The sequence below is a fragment of the Zonotrichia leucophrys genome, chromosome 2 (genome assembly GCF_028769735.1).
Source record: "Zonotrichia leucophrys gambelii isolate GWCS_2022_RI chromosome 2, RI_Zleu_2.0, whole genome shotgun sequence".
NCBI lineage: Eukaryota > Metazoa > Chordata > Aves > Passeriformes > Passerellidae > Zonotrichia > Zonotrichia leucophrys.
Window position 1 is genome coordinate 56,571,084 of NC_088171.1, and position 18,410 is coordinate 56,589,493.

Genomic DNA, 18,410 nt, shown 5'->3' on the forward strand with positions numbered 1-18,410 from the left:
TCTGGGCAGTGGGAGTCCTGCATCTGTACATATCTCATTAGAGCCACACAAATTTCTCTTGGATGCTCTGAGAAGATATCTGGTTATATACTGTATATATAACCAGTTATATATATATATGTATGTATATATATATATATATGTATGTATATATATATATACTGTATATATCCCTGGTTATATACCCTTCCAAAATTATTACTTACATAAGGGAAAGAAAAGTGGCCACAGAACATTGGTCATGCTTACCTGCTTTCACATCATGTGTAAAAACTGGCATGGCTACTGCAAAGCATATACTGCTGTTATTTAGCTGAATACCATGGCTGAAAATTAGAGTAGTAGAGTCCTGCTGGGCTATATGTGTGTGTGTATGTGTGTGTGTGTGCAACAATCTCATAGTTATGAATTCTGGAGAATTTTGAGATGAACTAAGAAAATCCATGAATGAAACACAGCTCTAAGGGGATGAAAATTTGCATCAAAACCTTCTAAAATAATAAATTAATTATTTGTGTGCCAATGACAATTATTTTAAAATAAAAGTCTGCAGAAGTAACTTGCCACTTATCAAATACATAAGCAATATTACCAGACATGGTACAGTAAAATGACACAGAAAGTTTTTTTCTTTTATTTTTGGCTTTGTTTTTGGGGGTTTTTTTGGTTTTTTTTGGTTTTTTTTTTTTTTTTTTTTCTGGGGAATGTTAATTGGTGATCAAAAGATGAGAATTACACAGTCATAGTCTTTGGGAATTAGCCTTTATGAATTATGAGGATGTCACAGATCAGTAAGCTTAGCTGAATGGATCAAAAGCACACAGTAGATTTGGCAGTAATTAGCCATAATTTGTCTGATTTTGTTCAAAACGAAGTTATTTTCAGTTAGAAGGAAGTATATTCATATTGTTGGTAGAAAAAAAAAAATCTCCATTCATGTACCTGGCCAAGTTTTTTAAAGCACTGATGACAGAGTGGTGCCAAAGAATCCAGATTTTGAATGAAATCCAGTAGATGCTGCAAAGAGTCTTCGGTTTTCCAATTAGCCTTTTCTATTAACCACGTTTTCCCTGGTGTGTAGCATAGACTTTGGAAATATTAAATAGGTTTAATAGGTACAAAATTCAAATCTAGTGGGCTTCTTCACACAAAATATGATTAAACTGTGGAACTTATTGGCCCAGGAATTTGTTGAGATAGATAGTAGCAGTAAAAACCAAATTGACTATATGGAAATCAGGAATATTAATGTTACCAAAGCATACAGGAGTCATTGGCAATTCTGGAGTCCAAGCAGGTTTCTCCCTCAAAATAGAAATAAAAAAATATATATATAATGCAGAGAGTGACTTTGAAGTCAATGCAAATGTGTGAATGCTTCTTGTAATTCATGTATAAATTTCAACTTTCATTTGGTCTCTTTAATACACAATATATTTGGGCTCTTTTACCTAGTCAAATAAATATATTGACTGTTCAAGACTGATAAAGTATTTAAGGAGAAGCACTAGCTTTCCTGAGTGTGACTTTGGAGAAGAGAGTAATAAACTGTCATTAAGTCTAGAGAAAAGTATCTGAAACTGATGTGAAATTTTCCCTAAAGGAGCTCTTTTAGCTCATTGGCCATAGCAGAATTCTGTGAGGGTGAAAGGAAGGATTAGAAAAGGGGAAAAGAGTTCTTAACAAATACATCCTAAAACATTCCCCTGCTTTTCCAAAAGAAAAGCTACTCACAGTAAAAGAAAAAATAAAATAAAAATCTGGACACTCCAAGCCTTGTCCAGCTTGTGACTGTGAAGTAGCTTGCTGAGGTATTTTAGTGTAACTCTGCTTTGCCAGACATTTAAAGCTTATTTTTACAGAACAAGCAGGCTACAAGTGAGCTAATTTCAAGAAACATTTTACATGTTTGCAGTGGATGTGATGTGCCAGCAATCTTAGAATGGGAATGGGATGGTTCTGGTGACCAGTAGCTACTGCTCACTTAGATCTGTAAATCTGAAGTACTTTCTGCATTAAGGAATATCCTTCATTCTCTGCAAACAAAATGTGTTTTGGTCTTTGAGAGGACTTGAAATTATATGTAAGGCAAGTTGGTTTAGATTGAATATAAGGAAGAGATTTTTGTGGTGAGGGTGGTGGAATCCTGGAACAGGTTGCCCAGAGGAATTGTGCATGCCCCATCATTGTAAGTTTTTAATGCCAAGTTGGATGGGGCTTATAGCAACTGGATTTAGTATGAGATAGTTCTTCACCTGGCAGGGGAATGAGACTCGATGATCTTTGATGGCCCCTTCCAACCCAAACCATCCTGTGATTCTGTGTTTCTATGTCTTTTCTGGCTTAATTTTTTTTTTTTTTTTTTTTTTTTTTTTTTTTTTTTGTGAATCAAGTAGTTTGATGATTTTGTATTTATGTTCTTGGACTGCAATGGTTTAAACAGACTCCCAAATTCCCCAAGATATTTATGCTGATATTCTGTTATGTGAAACAATATTTACAAAAGTAACATACTTAGGACTTCAGAAGTGGGCAAACCCTGTAGGACTGTGGATCAGGTATTGACTGTCCTTTTAAGCTTTTTATTTACCATTTTCAAAACTTTTCAGTAAGGCAACTGATTTTTTTGTTTTTTGGTCATGAATTGTGAGGATTGTTTCTTTGCTGCCTGGTCACAGTCTTGCTTACATAACCTAATCTACATGATCCTCATTTCCCATTCGATTAATACCTGCCTAAATTTCCTTGTGATTTTTCTTCTAAATCATGATGCAAATTATAGGGAAAACCAAGGTAAAAAATTGATTGCTACAGTGATTTTATAAGCAGTTGCCATTTCACTGGCTACAAATAACCTGAAATTATCAAAGGCTAAGAGTTTGATTGATCATCACAATTATGCCGGTTTTATTCTTCAGTAAATCCACTGGTTGGACTGAGCAACTCCAAAATAAAGATTAGTGGTAATGAATTATGTTTGGATTTTTAAAAAATTTACTGAATATAAAAATTATATGGTAAATAAAGTCTGCTCTTCACAAAGTTGTTGTGTGGAGAAACATGCTTTCTGTGAATATAAAAGGTGCAAACCTGGCAGCAGTTAAAAGCATTAGAGTGTAGAGGGTTGGATTGAATGGCTCAGTTCATGATTTGCTTTGCAGTACTGCTGTTGATATTCCTGCATCTTTCAGGATTCCTTGGGAAAGAGGTGCATGGATCAGAGCTAGGGAAGACATTATACTTTAATAAATTCAAAACTATATCTTTGGTATACTTTGTTCTCATAAGCAAAGAGGGAACTTCCAGAATCAACTGATGTGGTTTGTGATTTCCTATTACCTTAAACTGGCCAATCTCTCAGAGTCTGGACACTCAGTACCTCCTAAAACCAGCCTCCTTTAAGGCTAATGGTAGAATAAAGCTCTCTGAACTTAGTTCTAGTGCCCCATCCCCTGGAACATCTCCCCTTGCCTGTTCATTGTGTATGCTAATTAATTTTTCAACTCTGCAAATTTTTACCCTGTTGTACTACTTCCAATGCTTTCATTCCCTCTTGGATGCAGACGTTCTTTATGTTCTAATTCAGCTTCCTCTTGTGAATTAGTTTTCAATTGGAAAACTAATTTTATTTTGCAAATAAACTTAGGACAATTGACTCTTGCTGACTTCATGTGTCTAATAACTGAAACACTCTTTTGGCTTCTGCTTTGCTTACCCAAAGAGCACACTGTCATTTTGTAGGCCTCTCTACTGAGGTGGTCCCCCAAATGAAGACAGCTGTACTTTACTAGTCGGCTGTATGGATTCAGTTATGCAAGGAACATAAAAATTCCCTTGGACTGTTAACAAACAGTGCTACATTATTAAAGAAAAAAAGTAATATGTTCATGGTTTTAACAAAACATTGTCTTCTTTGCCATAGGCATATATGAGGAAGAACCCTGTGATATGTCTTACCTCACCAATGTAGTCTTCTGACTTAAGCTAATGGTGCCAGATAATTAATGACAAGTGGTGTGTACAGGCAACAACAGTTATGATGACTTGGATGGACAATTCAATGGATATTTTCCATTGCTATACATAGAGCTGCTAACATCCACATTCATGTTGCAAAATGTACAAGGAAAAATATTAGTGTCTTGTGTCAAAAAATAAAAATGTAAGTCTTACAGGGCATACATCCTGTTCTTGTATTAATCTTTAGGCCACAATATGCCCCCTTCTGTTGCATGCTGAAGATTTTTATAGGTTTTTTCATGTTCCAGTTCTTTCCAGTATTTCATTTACCTGTTGAGAAACCCATACTTTGGCATTTTATACTTGTGTGTAGTGCATAATCCTGATATTCATAGTTTGCAATCTGCAACAGAACTGAATTTTGTCTTCCCTGGGAGGAGAAGTTAGGGTTGCAGGCCATTTCCTGACAAGGACACAGACATCTTCTTCTACATCACTAAAGACATATAATCCAAAATTTATTTGGACTTGTGGAAAAATCTATTTGGCTTGATGAAAACTGTGACTTTTTCTTGCCTCAGATAAACCCTGGTATGGGACTGAGACTATAGTATTCTGTGTACTGATGGGTTACTCCTTGTCACAGAATTGCTTGTTCTTACCTCCTCTTGCACCAAAGCAAGGCAGTAGGCTTTCTATAATAAGGAAATGTCATATTTAACACTTTCTGAGATTAATTCTTTATCTGTATCTGCCTGATCTATTTTTTTCCCTTGGAATGCTCATGAATGTATCTTTGTTACATACCTAGGATGGTGCTTGAATTATAACCATGAGTAATTGCATGGAAAAACATGCCCTTGCTCTATGCCCCCCAAAGTAAATAAACCAGTAACTCTCCTGTGCATAGTTAGTCTGCAAGGAATTGCTTCAATAATCAAGAAAAGCTAAGTGATAAACAAAGACAGGGCAGTGATATATACATTTCTTGAAATGTTGATTTAGCAGAGAAGACCCCTTGTTTCGAAACTTTGGAGATATATTACAACAATTTCTTATTGAAGGTGAGCTTATGGTTTGAGAAATTATGAAGTTGAAGAGAGTAGAGAAGAAAAGTGAAGCTGTTATTGCCAATGTTATCACTGGTGGTACCAAACTGAAGTAAGTTTGGATATTCATGAGCAAAAGCATTTAAAGGACTTTGAATAAAGCAGATCTTTGCAGGGATCTGAGGTCTTCCACTTACAATAATCCTGATATATTTTTGATGTAAGTGCTTGATGACGTAATTGGGATTTTAGCACATGATCTGGCTGACTACTCTAACTGGTGCAATGAATTCTCCAACAACAAAATATGATTTTTCTGAATCTGTGAAGTCAACAGTAGAGCAATCTTTGAAAAAGATTCATCCCATATCTGGATTTTGGTTTATTGAATGAAACATATTATTCGGTATGTCTGAAGGATATCACATTAATAAAAAAATACTGTATTTCTTTTGTAAAATAGTAATTAAAACATCCCTGGAAAGTAATGATTGCTTTGTGAATTAGAGTAAGATTTTGAATGAGTTTGAGAGAGAAATAGGGATGAAGAGAAAGTCAATAATAACTTTGTTGTTTTTTTAGTTGTTCTTTTCATAAAAAAAAACCCTCTCTGGACCACTTAGATCACATCTCATTGAAACATTTAGTTTCCATCTGCAAACTATAGTTTCCTATGGGATTTGTAATGGAAAAGCTGGATCCAAATGTAATTTGACTATGTCACACTGTTCTCAGGGAGTTTACAGTATCTTTGCTTTGGAAACCATTCTCTTTTAGAAAATGCTACAGAACAGCTGTTTTATTTTTTCAGTTCATAGCTGGGCACAAGTAGCTGTAAAATAAGCTTTAAATCCTGTACTTAAACTGCTGCATGGGGATAGCAAAACTGCTGTATAGATCAACTTTAATTTTGTCATAGAGTCTGCAAGGAACAACATTATATTCTGGAAAGGTTTTCAGTGGCTTGCTGAGTATATGGACCCAAGCATGATGTTTGGCTTTGGGTTCTGTTCATTTTATGTGAAACTGGAGAGCCCAAGTGCAGTTCTTAGCCATCACATGGGGAGTGGAAATGTTGCACTTTTGTTGTTTATGAATAACATCCTGGTTTTCCAGAAACAGGAAAATATTTAATTTTTTAAAATTCACAGTAAAAGGCTGAATGTAGGAATCGTAAGTTTAGGGTAAGATCTGGCTTAAAGATTAGTTCTGTGAACTAATGAGTTATCTCAACTTCATCTGACTTTAGAAAAATATTCTACTACCTGGCATCTACTAAAGCACAGCATTTTACAGGGTAAAGTTGGGGAAAGATCTAAAGCACTAGCATCAAGCAGTTGCAGGATTCAAATGTGTCTGACTGGATCAGTGAATAAAAATCATTGAGTTTTTTTAGTTGAGTGATACTTAGGTGTTCTAGAATAATGTCTTTTTGCTTTCTCATTGTATTACTACATGAATATTAATCTTTCAGCAGGTCAGTCTAGAACTGATTACCTCTGTGGTTCCCTGAGGAGTAGATATTAAGTCAGAACAGATGAAGAGGGCACAGACATATGTACCTATATGTACATATCATGAATTCCTGTTTCTTTGCTTTAGAATAAATTTTTCTAATCAAAATCAAACGATTCAGCAACATAAAAGGAATGGGTGATGTTTGATTACATTGCAAATGTATAGGTATGAGTGATGAAATTATCATAGTTAATAAACATTCAAAGAATACTGCCATATTTGAAGAGCAGTGGAAACAGCCCAAGTTAAAAACAGCTACAGAAACCAAAATAAAACCCATTAGATTATAGAGGTAGTGAAGAACACAGTACATGCCATCACATTGTGAAGTATAAGACCATGTGGCAACAATGTAAAAGCAATGGAACAATAGAGTAAAGAAGAAAGGTGAAGTATTGCAATTTACAGTAGCTTACAATAACAATAAAATTAGAATTGGCTCAGTAGGTTGCAGGAAGATTATACAAAAGTCTCACAATGATCCCAAATAGGACAGTTTCTACTTTAGATTTCCCTCATCTAAGGGACAAAAGTGTTTTTAAATAACTGAAGAACTTGATTGTATGAAAATACTTTATATTTACTGTATGAGAAGATGTTAATCCGGTTATGTAAATACAGAGTGGTGATCTCTGATCCCTCTGAACCTGAGTCTACTTGAGTTGTTTAGTTTTGTTCCCAAAAGGAGACATGCTCATACATTTGCCCTTGTCAACCTTCCAGACTTTCTGAATGCACTGCACTCTAGCACACGAACAGACAGTATCCTATAGTTATTTAGCCAATTTAGGGACTCTGGGGGTTGAACAACAAATGTTTATTACTGACCTATTAATCCCAGAGGTGCAGAACACTAGCACAGGAAAATTCTTATGTTTAGTGGTACGACAGCATTGCCGCAATACATTTCCAATGGGTTTTATTAAAATGGAAAGGACAGCTTTATGGTTGCAAGGAAACTTTTCAAAAAAAGAAGAAAATATTTCTTAGGTGAGTAACAAACTTGGGTGTTTTCTTTTAGCACTAAGTTAGAAAAGAAATAAGGTCCCTATCTCAGTATGAAACTAATTCCAAAGGGATTAAGCCTTCAGCAAAATTGAATCGTTTCAGCATCTTTAGTTCTACAGATAAGGATAGCAACACCCCGTTTGATTGAATCCCTGTTTGAAATACTCAGTTCTTCTGTATGTCTGATAACCTGGTATCTTCAAAAAGCCAGACTTGCTGTTGGCACTGGAGCCTACGCTAGTTTATTACTAGGGAAGGTTTACATTCTAATTGAATTAGCAGGGAAGTAAGGAAACAAAAGAAACACTATATCAATGTATTATCTCCTTCATCAGCCTCAAACAACTACTTTCTTTTTTAGTGCTCCCTCCAGTATAACCAAGTTAGATAGAGCGTGCAGTACCTCCAAGACCATTGTTCTTTTGAACAAATGTTGCAAAGATAAACAATTGCCATGCTGTTGTTCTGTTTAAACAAGCATGCAAACAAGAACAAATTCTTCTGAACTAAATCAATATTTAAATCATAGACTGTATAAAATCATTCTTTATCAGACACCACTGGATGTGGAATAATGTAATGATGTAATGACTACACTCCTGTTGTAATGTGTTACAGAGAATTATGGTTATTGCTTTTACTGCTGGAAGCAAAGCAATGCCACACACATATGTATTCTGTATCTCTCTTATTCTTTAAATACACAATCTCCTTGCAAAACAGGAGGTGATATGTGAATGGGAGAACTAGTGAAAGAAAATACTTGTAGGCAAGAGGGTGCTCCCTTTTTACTGAAGGAAAAGTGCTGATAACTTTATTTACAGGAGGTGATCAGCAAAGAACAGTATACAAAAGACCAAATTTCATTTTGATAATTTGGCCCAGACCCTCAGAACAAGCTGACTTATTCTGAGTTAGGTGAAGAGCAGGCTGTATAAGAAGATTCAATTCACTTTCTTACAGTACAAACCCCTACACATCCAGCTACATCTCTAGAGGTTTCCATCCTGTTTCCTCCTAAGTAGCATGATTTAATATGGCTGCAGTTGCCGTCCTTTTTGACTTTTTTCCTTTTTCCGATAGAACTGCGACAGCGTAAAATTATTTTGCTGTAGGTGAAAACAGATTTTACAGGAAATGTGGAGGTTCCAGAATATCATTAGAATCTGTAGTGGCTCCAACCTGATAGAACTTTTGTGCTGTGCTGGAAATCAGATTAGCCTTCTTTTAGCAGTATGTGGTGTCAGCTCCTTGTACCAAAACGTATAGCACATTCAAAACAAGGCTATTTTGAGGCCTTATTATTTAGAATCTATGTACATTGTGCACTGTAGAGAGTGGAAGATTGTATATCCTGGTCTTAGATGGCTGTTATTACTTAAGATTAGTACAGAAATAAATTGGAATAGGATGACTCCTCTTTTCCTGAGTAGCAACTGATCCAAGTGTATGTTCTGTCTAAATTACATAGTCTCTCCTAATCAAGGAGTTGGCTAGATTTGTTGCATTTATTGTTTATAGCTCCAAATTTCATCTTTAAAATTAGAACCAGTCTTCCTGCTCCTCCATGGCTGTGTTGAACCGCTGCTGTAAGTAATGCTTACTCTTTCAGAAGTGCCTGAAGAGTGCTTTTGGCAGTTCTGTGCACAAGTACAGCACTCCTGCTATTGCCATAGCCTGGGTATATGTGCTACAAAACATAATAAAGTGTGTTGTTTTTCTTTTTGACACAGAAAATGTGTATAAATGACACATTTTTTTGACATTTCTTTTGACATAGAAAATGTGTATAAATGTGATCCAATTAAAGAAGAGCAACATGTTGTGGATTAATAGATTGATTTAGACTATGGATGCCTTAATTTAGCCTTAATTCTCTGTGGTGAGAATTACCTGTTACTATGATTGTCAGCAAATATACGGGCATGAGTATAATCAGGCAATGAAAATAAATACAGATTCTCTCCTGCTTGCAGCTTGAAGCTTGGCTCATGTGTTTGGAAAAACAAAATCATAGCCACATTAAAAGCCGTTTTTAATATGGAAATGTAATTTTTAAATGCAAGGAATCTTGACTATTTACTTTGTGCTTTCCAGTTAGTACTTCTTGAACATTCATATATTCCATTTTAGAACTGTGGTGACTATTAAAACAAATTCCTATTTTCAGTATCCATGTTTTAATTTCAGGATTTTACTTTTTAAAAAAGCTCAGCTTTATAGCTGTAAATTCTGTTCTGTTGTTAATCAGACTTTCAAGTAACTACAACTAAACAGTTATGAAACAATCGTATTATGTACTTGGTCCTCAGTAATGTGCTGATCAAGTTTTGAACCAAAAGTTTGGACCAGAGAGTATCCAGAGGTACCTTCCAACCATGGTGATGCACTGATTCTTTGCTTCTACTCATTTTAACTGTAAACTTTCACTTAAATTCAGATATATGAAAATGGTGTAGCTGTCTCCTAATTAGATTTTTTGAGGAAAAATCTGGAATTAAATTAATTGGGTAATTTTATCTTTCTTCAGGCTTTGTTTATAGTGCTATAAAAAAGAAAAATCATCAACAATGTAGGAAGGAAGGATTATTTAGGAAAAGAAAACTTAAACTTCTTAAATATAATTGAAGAAATTTGTGTTGGTATAGAATACCTATGAAACTAGTTCATGTGTAGTGCGGTCACATTATACCTTTAGCTGCCTCTAAAATAGGTATGTTTTACATCTGAGAATTTTTTCAGGTGCTTGACTCTTCTGTTACTTTGTAGAAATTACCTCCTTTCCTCTAGTAAGAAGACCTTTCACTAATATCTTCCTTCTCAGTCACATCTATGTATGTTATTCAAGGAACAATTTAATAAAGACCAGAATTTCTGTGATTTTCTCTTATCTAGGAAGTGTTAGAACTGAGTGAAATATGCCTTGCAATTGCTCACAAACCCAGAATCAGTCTTGTTAGAAGAATGCAGTTGAATCATTAACATAATTACACAGTCTGTCTAAGAATTAGAGCACCATTTGCATCTGTACTGCATATTTCATGTTTGAAGTTCAGCTTTAACTCCCTCTTTATGGTCTTAGTCCAGTAAAATGTTTTCTCTCATAAAATCCAGATCCAAAGGTAATGTGGTTATTTCCCTTTGAGAATATTTAACATCTGGCTTGGTTCAAATACTTAAACTGCCTAAAGCTAAAACTTCAAAACATAAAAGGGAAAGATTATTTCAATTGTAATGCTTTCAGGAGGTATTCACAGTTAGAGTCCTCATAAAATCATGCTCACTCATGGTCAACAAGTCCTCAAGGATGGGGAGACCTATTTCAAAGGCACCTGTCGGTCCCTGCAGGTGTGCTGGTGTAAGTCATTGCACCTATGGGTGTTGAGATATGACTGCAAATGTGGAAGAAAACTAAGGAGGTGCAAGGCTGGCTAAAATTTGTCTGCAGTGCTAGCAAAGACAAATATTTCAGAGCGAAGACTGTTGGACTACTATGAGACTGGGGCCTGTGTGCTGTGATACACGTAAGGGAAAGGCCAGAGCCGAAATGGAAACCTGTCCAAACGTCCTGAAGAGCTAAATGCAGTGTTCTCACTACTGTGGGGAGAAAAATTTGGTGTGGAGAAGTAACCACTGGTCTTGGAGTAGGAAGCACTTAAGTCCAAAGTACCTGTTCTCTTAAATATGCACATTCTTTTGGAGCTTTGTAAATGGCAAAATGAGCAGAAGAGCCACACTGCGATTTTTCCCACCATATACAGAAGCTACCTGTCTCTCTAGCTGTATTTAATAGCAATTTACCTGAATATGAGCCCTGAGACCAATGTAAGTTATACTCATCAGATAAAATTTCCTTTACAATTACAGATTAATGCAAAATATTTTGTTTCTGTATCCGTGATTGAGACCAGCATGTATTTTAGATTAGCTGAAAAATAATCCTTGCATCTGTTTTAAACAGAAACTACTTGGAGAATAATCTTGACATCATAGAATATCTGTAACCTTTGAGATTCTAGGTAGCTGTTAGGACCGCAGAGTATTAAGCTATGACGCTGCAGAAAAGTACTGATTCCTGTCTTGAAGATGTCACTTAAGTAAGCAAATCTTAAGTAGGCAAAACCAGTGAGAGACAAAGACACTTAAACGACACAAAGAGCCTCAGAAGGAAAGTTTATAGTAATGATGAAAATAGAAAGAGCTTTTAATTTTTTACAAAATATTGCAGTCTTGTCACCTCAAATTGTTCTACAGACATTAAGCAACTTATGAAGAGGATCTTTTTTCAGAAAGTGCAATTTATTTTTAAGTCTACAACTATGTCCAAATGAAACTTTCAGCATGCGTCTTGTTTTGAGATTCTCAGCTTTCTGCCCACAGACTGTGTCCCTTTCATTCCTAGTAGTCCTGAGCATTGGAATTGTGACTGACAAATGAGAGGATATGTTTTATGTGAACACATCCTGAGCTTTATTTCTCGATGAAAAAAAATGGGACCCATTGATATCAGTAGCTGATAATGTAAAGAACAGGTACTTTGCTGATCATAATTTTGCTTTGCTGCTTAGTTTGTGCTTTGCTTCATAACCCAAAGACAGAGGGAAAGGTTTTAAACATGAACTGAACAATGTTTCCAATGCAGATCTTAGCTGATTCAAATTATTTACAAGGATTTACAGCTGCTGATGACCTGTCCCAAATTGTGATGCTGAGTTTTTAACACCCCTTGTTTGAGCTAGTGTTTTGTCTGAGTGTGCTGAATTGCCTACAGTAGATTATAGTGGCTTTTCCATCTAACACTGAAAATCTTAAATTTTTTTACCTTGATAGATTAAAAAGCTAAAAAATATTCTTATGAAATTTTTGTTAATTAGGTGTATAAGAGATTGCAGTGATAACAAGAGAGACCAAACTGGAGAACAACTTTGTAATCTTCAGGGTATACTAGAATTGTGTATTTACATATTTGGTTTTATGTAACTCAAAGCACTTGCAATCCATGCTTCCTTCCAAGCAATTCAGAGACATTAATAAAAATAAAAGCTCAAAAATATGAAGCCTAGCAAATCTCAAAGCAAAGCATGATGTTTTACCTCATATCTACTGCTCCTTATTGAGATGTCCTTTTCAGAATTGTTTTGGAACACACTGAGGAGGAAACATTATACATCTGTTAGTTAAGAAGCGAGACTTTCCCTCATCAATGTCGGATGCCCTTTCCAAAAAAGTTTTCAGTGTTCATTATTCTTATTATAAAAAGAATAGCAGTTTAACATGGGACCTTATATACTTCCAAAGTGAATAATGGATGTATTGAAAAATATGCTAAGGAAATAGCACTGCATTACAGTATCAGTGCTGAACTGATTAACAAATTAATAACCTGGGGGTTTTGTGCTGTCTGTTGCTTACATATATGGGAACTCTTCTTTCTTCTCTGTAATGCAGTCTCAGGAAGGTTTGCAATGTTCATAAGGAGTAATTTGCTAATGATTAGGGATTGAGGGTGTTGGTGGGTCTCAAGTGTCTTGTACCTTTCCAATGTTACACCTTTCCTGTTTCATCCGTTTCCATTTTGTTGCCTGCTTGGAATTTGAAGGATTCTATTTGTTCAGCTGACTGTGTTTACATGATGTTAACTCAAAGTTATGCATGTAGTAAACTGACTTTGAAATAGCAAAAGAGGGAAATTATCTCTCTCTGTCCGTTTTCCACTGAACAGAATTAGAAAAACTAGATCCTCCGATCCAGACTTGCTCTGTGATGGGACTTTCTTTATCTGATAAAATCAAGTTGCTAAGAGGCTTACAGAAAGGAACAACTTCCACAGCTGGTGACTTAGCTAGTGTATTTGCATGTACCTCTTTATTGCCTATGCAAAGTACATCAGTTCATCCCTTTACCAGGAGTTATAATTTCTCATAGTTTTTTTCTTATCTGCAGTACATAATATTTTAATCACTGAAGTGAATACACGGAGACCAAATATATCCATTATGTAACTCTTCAGAACAGTTTGTACTCTGTGCTGCTCTCTGATTCACTGAGCTACTAGGTAACCTCTGACATTTAGTACTTTTAGAAAAGAAAGGACAGAAGTGATAAACAATCTGTGAGTTTCCAGTACCTAAAGGCAGCCAACAAGAAAGATGTTGAAAAACTACAAGACTATGTAGTAGACAGGACAAAAAGGTATAGCTTGAAGCTAAAAGAGAATAGGTTTAGATCAGATACTAGGAAAAAACTGTAAGTGGGAGGATGGTGAGGCACAGGTTGCCCAGAGAAGTTGCAGGTGACCCATCCCAGGCCGGGTTGGATGGGACTCTGAGCAGCCTTGTCCAGTGCATGGTATCCCTGCCCATGGCAGGGAGGTTGGAATGAGATGATCTTTAAGTCCCTTCCAACCCAAATCATTCTGTGATTCTATGGCTCCTCTATCTGGGCTTCAGATTTTTCCAAGACACAATCCATATGTCATCTTGTCTGTGGAAGAATGTGCCCCATGTTTTTGAAATTACTTTCATGTGGCACTCATGTAAGTGGCCCCTTAAAATGTGCCAGAACTCTTATAAGTAAATTAAATTGTGCATGTTGCAGTTTTGTAACAATTTTCTTGAAACATAATCTTCTACCCCTTTGGTCATTTCTTTTAAGTTTCATTTTCTTCAAGCATGTACAGTAACTGACAAAACCAGCATACATACATTGTACCCTTTCTTTGTTACCATTAGCATTTTCTCATCAGCATTTTCTCATAGCGTTCTCTATTTACATGCACAAAATATTTATTGGTGATACACTGGTCTGGACAATCTGTGTTTCAGGACTTCAATATTTGGTACAATTCTTCTGCTTCTTTGACATTTTGTAACCTTCAGATATGTAGTTTTCCTAATATTTGTGTTACTTTTTTAGTGGATGGAGAGGGTTGGCATTTGGCATAAACAAGTTATTAATACACTTGCATTTGTATTTAATTTATATTTAATATTTTTATTTATGTAACTAGGTAAAGAATTCTGCAGTTTAGACTTGCTGATAACCATGGTTATTGATTGCCAGCGTAGTGTGGGATTAGCTTATTTTTTAATTCTGTAGTATAAAAATCTGACTACTTTTTTTTTCATAAGTACTAACAGTAAAGTTATTAAATGGTTAATGACTAAATTAAGACATTATATATCCTGAAAAATTATAGCTATGCCACATAGAAAAGTAGCTGATGATTACAAAAGAGTTTTCCCATGTTTTTCTTGTGGGGAAGAATAAAACCTTACTGATGATGTATTCCTCAATCCCAAGAGATAATTAATTTTTTTCATACAGTTGAGCAGTTTTGTGTCAGTTATTCTGCTCCACAACTTCTCCTTTTATAAAAAAAAATCTACTATATATGATGGTTTAGTTCATTGTTTGCTGTTGCATGTAGGTAAAACCTTACAAAAGGAAGGCCTTGTAAAACCACGTCTGAGGCCCGTTACTTTGGCTAAGTAGAAGGGGACTAAGGGAAGGTGAGGCAACTGAATTAGAGGTAGATCAACAAGTTCTAGAACCATCGTGTGTTCACAGCGTAGTGTATGGTGGTTGGTTGAATTATGTTTGTTATGATTTAAAGCTATGTAGCTGATAAAGGCCTGAGTGCTTCCAAAGCCTGGTTTTTGCAATAAAGCAGCTCTCCTTTGCACATGCCTGGGGACTCTGTGTCACTACGGATCCTCACTCCCAGTTTGCCTTATCTCCTACCTGCCTCCTACACTAGTGGATTCTGTGTAGCCCTTCATATGAATTTCAGCAAGAACTCGTTTTCCTCCATCTTTTTCATCTGCATGTGTTTTGAATCAGAAGAGGATTAGAGTGGAAGAATCAACAGTTCAATGTGGGCTAATGTTGTCTTAGTGTGACAGTCCCAATTTATGGCATATTATATATGCTATGCTGTTGTGGTGTGTTGCAATATCCTGTTTTACCTTCTCCCTTCCCCCTCGCCCCTCGCTGAGTGTGCCCTGTCAATCAGGCTAACATACCAGCAAGGCGTCGTGTGATAGGTGTCCCTAGTACCTTGAGACCCTGCCCCTTCACCTGGTTGGTGACTCACCTGTCCCCTCCCCTTCCCCTGTCCTGAGCTTAAAATGTGAATGAGACCATGCGGCCTCCATTCTGTTACCAGCAGTGGCCCAGTGCAGATGTATCTGTACTCATGGAATAAACATCTGGCTACCTTCTAGCAGAATCCATTCCCTTTCTCTCCACCATCGCCAGAAGCTCTCTCCTGAGGAGAACGGAGTCCTGTCTTGTGCCCCGCTGCACTCTGCCGCCAGCCAAGGTATCTCTGGGGTTAAACGCCACAGTGCTGCCTCTGGCCAAGCAGCGAAGGTCAGAACTGGCCTAGGCACCATCTAACTGGTTATATTGGGATACCTATTCCAATACTATGCTATAAACATATGGTATGTTTATAACTTTAAACATAGCTTCATCAGGTACATTCATTAATCATGGTGTTTTCCCTGCTTTGGATACCAGATGCTTAGTTTACAGAATTACTTGTTCTCAGATGGAAATATTGGCTATTAATTTCTGAATTTTTGGTTTCTATTCCATATTGTCAACTGAGAATAAGTTAATGATAACCACAGTTTGTAATAATCTTGATGTTCCATCCATAGACCTTGCGTGGATTTGAAGCGTGAATGCTGAAAATTGTCCTTCCATCCCCCAGCAAATAAACATGTGGCATTCAAAAATAAGACTCTGTTGTTATGAAAAAAGCATATTCAAAGCTGACATTGGAACAAACTGAAATCACCACATCAACACTGCTTCAATTAACACCTAGGATTTTCAGAAGTAGGTGGTATCACTGAGTATTGCATTTGTTTGGTGGATCCTGTGTAAGAACTTTAAAAAAATATTTCATCTTCTGTGCCTCAGTGCTAGCCAAATTAAAAGAAACTTGCACTTAGAAATCCCAGTTTCACAAGTAGCCTGAGTAGCACTACTAATTGTATAATTTTCTTTCTTCAATAACTTTATTCTTTTGCATCTATATTCTTTAGATGTATTCCATTTATATGACTCAGATTGATAAAAATATCTGCCAAATTTCCTTTTGCATTTCTAGTAAAATGTTGGTCAAAACTAGATGAAATATGAGGAAAAGGAGGATAAAAATAGTTTCCAGCTTCTGGCATGAAGATTCAGACATTGTAAAATCCATCACATATCCAGGATGAAAGCACATCTTGGAGGTGAGGTATGACACATCCTGTATGAGAAACTTTTTAAATATCAAAGACTAGTAATTAATTGCTTTGGGAATCTTTGAACAAGCTGTGCTAAAACCAGGCAGAAACCTGTTTTCAACTGTTTGAAACTACTTATGTACAAGACAGCTGGAAAGAAACCCTAGGACTCTGTTCATGATTGATCAAAGGCAGACACTTAGAACAAGGAAACAAATCTAAATTTGATGTTAGGTAAGTTTTGGGTATTAACAATTCAATTTAGTTAGAACTTAGCATATCTCTCTGAATAACCACAGAAAGCCATATGAAACTGGGCTGTAAAACAAGACTTCCTAAATGTCTAAGGTTTGTGATTGTACAGTTACAGAATTTTACTTGAAAATGGATTAGAACAAGAACTGATTGCACCTTCAAATAAATATTTTTTTAAAATAGTTTGACCAGTTTGAATTCTGGGAACATGGAAGTGCTTTCCTGTGCATAGAGATCAGAGGTAAATTATCTTAACACATCACATTAGCTGTAGGGAAATATGCAGTGTTAGGGAATAACTAGCACAGAAGAAGTTAGCTTAATTTATGACTTTGAAAAGAAAGATTTATTGTCTTTTTAATAACACATATCTAAATACATAAATACATAAATCTAACTACAAATGCTGACATCATTTACCTAAATAAGACTTACCCAAATGTTAATCTTTTCTTATAAGCTTTCCCAAAATGTAGATACAGTGATATCTTGAGGTAATAAACTTCACTTAATTGACATGTAGAGTGCAGTACCTTCTCCTTACATGTTGGCTTCTACTGTAAGTGTCTTGGCTCTGAACTGCATACCAGGGAATGGTCCTCAATGAATACTTTACCATCCCAATACTAGCTATTATATCTGCTCTGTCTGTTCTTATTTAAGTCATCCTAAAACTGTAGTCTCTATTAGAGCTTTTAGTCTCTCCTCATATGAAGATATTTTATCCCTCTTACCATTTTTCTTATACATATCTGACTTTTCTCTTTCTACTATAAAAAATGAATATATTTGCAAAGCTGTTCTAGCCAGATTTTTCTGAAGCTGACACAGGTAGGTGCTATCTAGGCTATTACACTGCAAGCAATCAATAATGGTCCCTTTGTTGGGTAGAAGGAAGCAGTTATGTGACACTTCCTCTGAGAGAGAGAATTCCAAAGTAGCGTCAGGAAAGTCACATTTCATCCTTATTGGTGTAGCTGGAGATCTATATGTGAGCTGAAGATCTGCATAAAGTGTAGGTCCCCCCGTGAGAGCCTTTTTGGGAGAGAAGCATCTCATTGCCCTAGGTGAGTGAATTGTACGTGATTCCTATCCCTCTTTGACTGATGCCATGTGTGCAGGAAGCATATGGACGAATCTAAATATCAATGAAGTTCCTCATGAAGGACCTAAATTGTACCTTTCCCACTGACGACTTGATATGTTGGGGAATTTTCAGAGAACTAGAATTAGCTTTATCTCAGCATCTACAGAGAAGTACCTAGAAATAAAAGACCAGCAAATCTTTTGTGGTTTCCAAATGAAGTAATGGAATGTCCCAAACAGGTTTTATTGAAAAGACTTAGAAGATGAGTGGTGCAAATAAATTCTTTCTTTT